The sequence below is a fragment of the Ailuropoda melanoleuca genome, chromosome 10, assembly GCF_002007445.2.
Source record: "Ailuropoda melanoleuca isolate Jingjing chromosome 10, ASM200744v2, whole genome shotgun sequence".
Taxonomy (NCBI): domain Eukaryota; kingdom Metazoa; phylum Chordata; class Mammalia; order Carnivora; family Ursidae; genus Ailuropoda; species Ailuropoda melanoleuca.
This window is the reverse complement of record NC_048227.1, coordinates 8649712-8658293: the sequence shown is the minus strand read 5'-3', so window position 1 is coordinate 8658293 and position 8582 is coordinate 8649712.

Sequence of the window (8582 nt, the reverse complement as noted above, 5' to 3'; positions counted from 1 at the left end):
TATATATATATACAATCATTTAGAAACAATGACATACCAGTAGCAATGAGCATACCTAGCAAAAACAGTACTTCTTGAAAAAGCAGCTGATTCTAGTCCTGGGACAGAGAAAATAGAGCCTGGAACATCTTTTTGGCAGAAAGTAACAAAATGCTCAACGAATCATGGGGATATGTCAAAAGGACATATGTGGCAGCTTGCAAGGGCTCACACTGACCAAATCTGGGACAATTCGGCCAATAATAGTGATAGTGATGGATTGAAGAAAATAAGAATCCACAAATAAATGTTTTGGGTTGAATAGTGACCCCCAACCCTGCCCTACCTCCCACCAAGAAGAATGAACATGGGAGTCCTAACCACATTCTAGAATGTGATCTTGTTTGGAGACAGGGTCTTTGCAGAGATAACCAAGTTAAAATGGGGTCAGTAGGATGGGCCTAATCCGCAATGACAAGTGTCCCAAATAAAAAGGGGGAAATTTGGATATAGCTACTGACACACACGGAGGGAACATTTTGTGAAGACCCACGAGGAGAAGATGGCCATTCACAAGCCAAGAAGAGAGGCCTGGAGCAGAGCCTTCCCTCACAGCCCTGAGGAAGAGCCACACCTTGATCTTGGACTTCTAGCCTCCAGACTGAGATAGTACATTCCTTTTGTTTAAGCTCCCCCTTCCCCCAGGCTCAGGCAGTGTTACTTCCTTACAGCAACCCCAGCAGAGCAACACAGGGGAAGTCCATTTGCAGCAATATGCCAACTAATAAACCGAGAAGTGGTAGAGCTAGAAAATCATCCAAGGACGCTAAAACTCAAAGGTGAAAGTGTGATGGGAAACTGGGTATTTCCTTTGTCTCAACGTGTTCCCCACAAATTCTAGCTAATTATGAACAGAAAATGAGTAACTCAATAGTGAAGAAACCTGGAGGACATTAGAACAAAACTAAAAAAGCCTCATGTGAGTTTTCTAATAAGGTTCGAAACTGGACTGAGGGTCAAGGAAAGGAACAGCTGCAGTATGTTGGAATGTTCTAGTCCCAGACATACTACAAACCAGCTAGATGAACTTGAGCAAATCACTCACTTCTCCCAAGCTTGGATTTCCTCATCTCTGAAATGCAATGGGGTGGGGTGTAGACTCATGGGGTCGTGAAAATCCAAAGAAATTATGGATGTGAGAGATTTCAGTAAACTTCAAAGCATGGTGAACCTTCAAGCCGTCACCAACCAGTGGGAATCAGATAAGGTAGAGGAATTAGGCTCATTTCAGGCATTAGACAGCACAGGAGCAAATATTTGGGGTCAGTGGGGCCTTTCTGGGCCCCTAAAATTGGATTTTCAAGGCACTCTGGCTCTGCTCACTCTTGAATGGACTTTAATGAAGAAGGAAAATGACTTGGACTATATATCCAGCAATATTGGGGTTCTTTTTCTTGAGACCTGGGGCTGGGTGACAGATAGCTGTTTCAGGATGGGTTTTTTTTTTTTTAAGATTTTGTTTAGTTATTTATTAGAGAGAGAGAGAGAGTGGTGGCGGGGAGGAGGAGTGGGGGAGAAGCAGAGGGAGAGGGAGAAGGATAAGCAGACTGTGTGCTGAGCATGGAGCCTGATGCAGGGCTCGACCTCACAATCCTGAGAAATCAAGAGTTGAACGCTTAACTGACTGAGCCACCCAGGCGCTCCTCAGGCTGAGTTTTAAGGGGTTGAAAAAATTTCTCCTTCCTCACCCTGCTAGTCTGATACAGATCATAGACAATTACCTTCTAAATAATGGCTCCTTTGTTGAGAGGCAAATGTATTTCTTGGCAGGGATAAGAAATCCCTCATATATACCTACTAATAAAACTTAATCAAACCAGTCATCCAACCATCCACACACTCATTGGATGCTACTATACGCCAAGTGCCTTGCTCACCCCAGGGACATGAGGGGAATTATATACAGGGGCTGTCCTCGAGGTACTCACCCTGGGCTGTGAGAGACAAAGGCAATTATGGTATAGGTGGTAGCTACTGACAAGGAGCAGGTATACCTGGCCACATTAGACAGCAGAAGAACATTCTGGAAGAGGTGCCTCCTGAGCTGAGTAAGGCTGATTGAGGTGGGAAGGCCTAGGAGGGTAGCAGTGGAGACCTGGTAGAGAGGGGTGTTCCAGACCCTGCAGGCCACAGGTATAAGGTCAAAGTGGAGAGGTGACTTGGTCAAGTCTGGAGTTTTGCAGAAATCACTCTGGCTGTAGGCAGCCAGTGTAGGGAGACTGTTGTGAAGGCTATGGGAGGAATGCAGGGGGGAGAGGGGGAGCCAGTGGGGTTAGGAGGAAGGGGACGGTATTGAGAACTATTCAGAAAGTGGATTCGACAAAATTTGGTGCCCGGTTGGTTGAGGAAGGAGAAGGAGGTGGTCAGGATACCACTCAGGTTGCAAACTTGGGTGCCTGGTGGGGATGGGGCCATTCGAGGAAGAGCAGAATCCACCAGGGAGAGCAGGTCTAGGTGAAAGCTATTTGGGGCTGTGGGATTCAGAGTCCCAGGGGTTCTAGTAGAGCCTTCGAGGATGTGGCAGGCTCAGAGAGATCGCACAGGTCAAATGCCCCGCCTAGCCCAAGTCCCAGGCACAGACAGTGTAGAGCCTTGAAAATGGCACAACCCTAGAGGCAGATGTTCCTGGGTTGGTTCCCTGCTGCTACTTGCTTTCTTGGTGGCCCCAGGCAAGGTGTTGAACCTCTCAGAAGCACAGCCCATTTGCTATAAAATGGAGATGTGAAAGCCCATCTCCCAGGATGGCAGCAGGGGGATGGCGTCCTTGAGCCTCCACGAGGGACTCTATTCCAGGCCTTCCTTCTGGTGACAGGTTGCCACCAGACCAGACCTGAATCCCTTCAGTTCTTTCCTTGAAGACCCGCTTGACTCCTTTGAATTCTTACCTGATCCTCTTAGGGTCCCCATTTCACAGGGAAGAAACTGAGCCTCAGAGAGGCTACATGACTTGCTCAAGACCCCAAAGCCATAATGCAGCAGGGCGGTCCTACGTCTTCCTAGTAAAGAACCTGTACCTTTGCCACAGCACCAGGTGGGCCCAGGATGCTGTGTGGTGGTGTTTCCAATAGGCAGAGTCCCTTTCCTTAGTAGCTCTCAAACGCCTTCCTGTCGACCATCCCTGCCACCCCATTTGCTCAGCCTCCATCACTCCCTCCTGGATCCCTGCCCCAACCTCCTAACCAAAGGTGGCTGAAGACGGACAGAGTGCCTGGGGTTTGAAGCAGTGGAAATGACGGAAGGACAGATAAGCACAGGGGTGGGGAACACAGGGGATCAGGAAGGCAGGCTGGGGGTGACCCTGCTACCTGTGGTACCTTCCCCTTCACCATCAAACACACATACAGTCACAGAGGACTGGGAATAGGGGGGTGGTCCTAGGAGCCACTTCCCTAGAGATAACAAAGTGACAGCCTCCGCACCAAGTGCAGAAGTGTTTCTCCTCATTTATCAGATCTGGACTGGCAAGGAGAGCGGGAGGAGAAGAGGGGCTTCCCAGGCAAGGAAGGGAAACTGCACATCTTACCTTTGATCGTCTTGGAAATTCAGGAGCCCACAGTTCACAAGGACCTTTGAGAAGTTGGCTTCATAGCAAGAGGCAGACTTTAACATGTGCAGACGCAGGAGGTGGGGGGCCGTCCCCACCAGGAAAGCACGGCGAGTCCATTGCCAGGATGGACTTCTCCCCTACACACCCTAAGCCTGGTGCTGGAAGGGGTGTGGCCCCTGAGCGAGGCAGGGGGAGATGGGTGGCAGCTCTGAAGCAACTTGCCCTTTGGTCTCCTCGTGGTAGGGCTTGAAAGAGCTCAACTTAACAGGAACATTAGGAGACAAATAGCAGCGGAACAGGAGGCCACCACTAACCAGCCGGCCTAGTCTGCATGGTGAACTGGAACACCTGTAGACCAGAGGGGCCTCAGGGGGCCCCTTGGATGTCTCAGTGTCATTGCTGCCTTCTAGATGTTGGAGCTTCAAGGGGAACAGAATCAGAATTAAGAGGCAGAACTCAAGGGGGAAGATATCGGATGGGCAAAGCAATCCAGAAACAGCTCTGACCACCTTGGATGGTAGCGAGACTCCCAGCAAGGGAGGCATGCAAACGTCTCTTGGCAGAGCTCTGAGTAGGAAATTCAAGCTTCATATTAAAGAAGTCCCATCCAGCTCTGGGGTTCTGAGTTTGAGGGAAGGACTCATTTTAGACTCAATGTCATTAGAGCTCAGAGTCCACTGAAAGAGAAATACATACACACATAATTACAATATAGTGTGATAAGGCATAGGGACCAGAGGGGTTAAGAGCATGGCACTTAGGCCTGGGCTCAGATCCTGGCTTTTCCAGCCTCCATTTTGTCATCTGTGAAGTGGGGATGAAACATTCTGCTTCCCAGGGGTACTATGGGGAAAGAGAGTTTACCACTGTACATAATGTTCCTGGCGTGGTGCCTAACCTGCAATCAATGTTAATAAAGGGAAGTCATTTCTAGTGCAAGGCACCTGCCTGCCAAGGGCTCTGGGAAGATGTGGCTCTGCGTAGAGAAGGACAAGCAGGAACTCCAGGGGGACAAAAGTTCAAGGGCATTCCAGGCCAAGGGGAAGAGCATGGGCAAGGAGAAATCTTATGAGCAGTGGGATGTACTGAGTTCCAGAAGATGATGGGGAGAGGTGAGGTTGAGAGGGTGGGGGCAGGGGCTGGGATAGCACATGGCACCTCACCTGTCCTGCCCCAAATGCAACTGGTATATCATTCCTTACTGTCCAGAGAAGGCACCATCATCCTCCCTCCCCATATCTGATAATGTCTCTACTGTTCTTGATTCTATCTATTTAACAACTCCTGGACCTGTCCATTGCTCCTCAGACCCATTCTGCTGCCTCCCAGCTTTATTCCCTTCATGCTGTTCTGCACACAGATGCAAGAAAACCCCTCCTAAAATGCAAACCAGCCCTGATCACTCCTCTAAGATGCTTCCGTAGTATCCCATCAACAATGACCAACTTCATCCATTCTCTCATCTCCATAGTTTTTACCGCTTGTGCCCACCACCCAATCTGTTATCTACTTAATGGTTTTTTAAAAATTGACTTCATCCGAAAAAAATATCCATGAAATTACAGGTTTAGTATACCGGCTGTATTTTCTCCAATACACATTGAAATTAAAACCTCAAGTGTTAAAGTAAACTGGTGTGTGTGTGTGTGTGTGTGTGTGTGTTTGTCTATCAGTTTGTAGCAGAAGCCATGCATGCCCTAACCATATCCCCTTATTCTTGGTAATTCAGGGCGTGCTGGCTTGACTGCCACCACCTGGCTGGCCTGCCCCCTTGGGCGAAGTGGAACTACTGGGAAGGAGAACTCAGGAATTCCATATGGAAGCTGCTGATACCAATACCAGAGATTATTAGCAAGCACCTTGTCAGATCTTGGTTGACAGACAGGTAAGATGGGGCCAGTGATGTGCTGGTAAACGTTTAACGACTGGCTGTGGGGGAAACTGATTTGCAGCATTTGCTGGTTCCTGTGGTATAAATACTCCTAAGATGGCCTATTTCAAGCTTTCAACCTGATGTCACTGAATGTGGAGTTGGAAAGAGATGCTCTCCCAGGTAGGTGTGAATGCTTTGTGTGCCACTGGGTGAGGCCCAGGACAAGCCCTCTAAGAGGGCATATGGTCCTTCAGTTCTGAGAGATGCAAGGAGAGAAAGAGTGGTGTCGAGAGGGAGGTAGGAAAATATTTACCGACCTGAATGAAGCTCATTGAATGCCAAATGGGTGCAGGAAGAGGAAAGGCCTCTGAGCATCTGCGCAAGGGTCCTTCAGATGGGCCACAACTGAGCACACATCCTAGGAAGGCAAGGAGACCCAGGGCAGAAGGAGACAGGAAGCCCTAACTTAACACCCAGTTTTCCTGTCTTGCCTGAGGCTAGGTCCTGTCCTTCTCCTTGTAGAAACATCTCCTACACAGAAGCCAAGGAAGAATCAGATTTTGCTGATCCCCAAAATCTGGTGGCTGAGGACCTCACTAAAAGAAGAAGTGAGAGAGCTTTCTTCCTGAAGGACTGACACAGCTGGATTTCTCCCCTAAGACAGAAAAACCTGAGGCGGGAGCCATAGCTCCTTCTCTGGGCTGCCCAAGGATATTTGAAGGGCTGGGTCTGGAGTCAGATGCACGCTTCTCACTTACTTGACCCCCCAAACTCATGGAGTAGTTTGGAATACTTGGGGGAACTTTTGCTTTGGGGGTTCCAAGACACAGTGTGTGGCAGGGAAGCCCCATGCACTGAAAAGCTGGAGCCAGTGCTCTGACTCCGCCCTGGAGGGGGATGTGGGCTTGGACTACAGGCTCTTCCTCCATGCACTCATGAGAGAGGCAAAAAGCACTTTGCAAACTGCAGAGCATTGAGCAGAAATGAGCAATGGGATGATAGGGATGCCCCAGCTACCCAAGACTCCTGGGAAGTAGCTCCTGTTCATTAGTTCAACACCAACCCTCATGCTGTGCCTGTAAACCATCTCTGCCCTCAGGAGGCTTATAATCTCAGCAGGAAGACAAGGCACACAAGAAAGCCCACTTAACTCATCCTTCCCTGGTTTCTGCCACTATGGACAATAATCCTTCAGAAGGGCTCCTTAAAAGGAATGACCTCTTTATGGATACAGTCTCCCAGAATATGATAACTCCAACAGGAATAGCTGCCTATACAAAAGGGATAGTTCTGACTACTTTGCAATCTTTGAGAAACAAGGGAAGAAACTGGACCTAGAGTTGCTAGACCTAGATTTGGATTTCAGTTCTGCTAACTTACTGAGCAGTCAAGGTACTAACTCTCCCTGAGCCTCAGTTTTCCTACCAGTAAGATGGGCTTAGTGATCCCCACCCTGTGTGCCAGCCCAAAAGCATTGTCAAGAACTTACCCGAGTTGGTGGGTATGAGATGGGAACTCCCCATTCAAGTATGAAGGCTGATGAGTGTTGTTTGGCTGGATCATAGACCTGGATCTTTAGGAAAGAATGTAGAATATCAGGAATGATAAATATGTGGGGAAATAGGAAAAGCAATCTTTTTTCTTTTAATTTATGTAAAACACATATGACTGTTGTTAGCAAAAATAAAAATATTTTATTGTGGGGTTTATTATGTATGTAGATGTAATACATATGATAACTATAATGTGAAGAATGAGAGGAAATGGATCTACATGGTTGCAAAGTACTTAGAATTTATGTCAAATGGTACCATATTAGCTCTAAGTAGGCTGCGAAAAGTTACTGATTCAGTGGCGCCTGGGTGGCTCAGTCATTAAGCGTCTGCCTTCGGCTCAGGGTGTGATCCCGGGGTCCTGGGATCGAGCCCTGCATCAGGCTCCCTGCTCCACTGGAAGCCTGCTTCTTCAAAAGATCAAAAACAAAAACAAAAAACGTACTGATTTATATCATACTCTTTAAAGTAACCACTAAAAAGGTAATGCGAAGAGATATAGCAAAAGAGCCAATAGGTAAATTACAAAGAAATTCTAAAGTAAATTTGCAATTAACCCAAAAGAAGGCAGGGAAGTGGAAACAGAGGAATGTACAACAAAACCAAAATAATAAGCAGGAGCCAAATAAAATAGTAGACTTCAACCCTAAATCATTATATCGGTGATTACATTAAATGTAAATGGCCCTTGTGTTGGGCCTCCAAAACCATCTCTAGGTTCCAAGTTTTGCTAGAAGGACTCAGGGCTCAGCATGTAGTCCTATAGTTGCACCTATAATACACCTATAGGTGTATTAAGTATGCACAGCTGGATTATAAGAAAAAAAGACTCGGGTGGAGTCTGGAGGAATCCATATGCGGGCTTCCTTATGCTCTCTCCTTCCTGTGAGAGATCACACAGAGCACACTCTTCCACCAGCCATGAAAAGGCAACAACACGCGTGTATCTGTTCCTGCACACAGAAGCCCATTAGAGACTCAGTCACCAAGATTTTTACTGGAGGCTGGCCAGGCTGGCCTCTGCCTCATATGTATCAAAATTCCTAAAGGAAAGCAGATGTTCCGGGTACAGTGAATCATCCTTATCAGTTAACCTCAGAGTAGGAGCACTCCAAGAATCAAGTTCCCAGAAGCCAACCAAAGGTCAGCTTGCAAGCAGGCCTTTCCAAGGCTAGGCTTCAGTTCTGCCATCTTAACTCTTTTCTGCACAGGACTAAACACTCCAGTTAAAAGACAGAGATTGTCAGACTGCATAAAAGAGCAAAACCTACTACCTGCTGTCTACCAAAAAATGCATTCTAAATATAAGGACACAGATTGGCTGAAAATTAATGGGAAAAGATATACCATACAAATACAGATAGACATTTTGTAATAATTCACCAGGAAGACAGAACAATTATATGTGTGTGCCTAATAATAGAGTTTAAAGATACATGAAGCAAAATTTGTCCATAATTAAAGGGAGAAATAGGTCTACAATCACAGTTAGTCTAACACAGCTTTCTCAGTAATTGATAAAACACGTAGATAAAAATCAATAAAGATAAACTCCAAATGGATGAAAGAC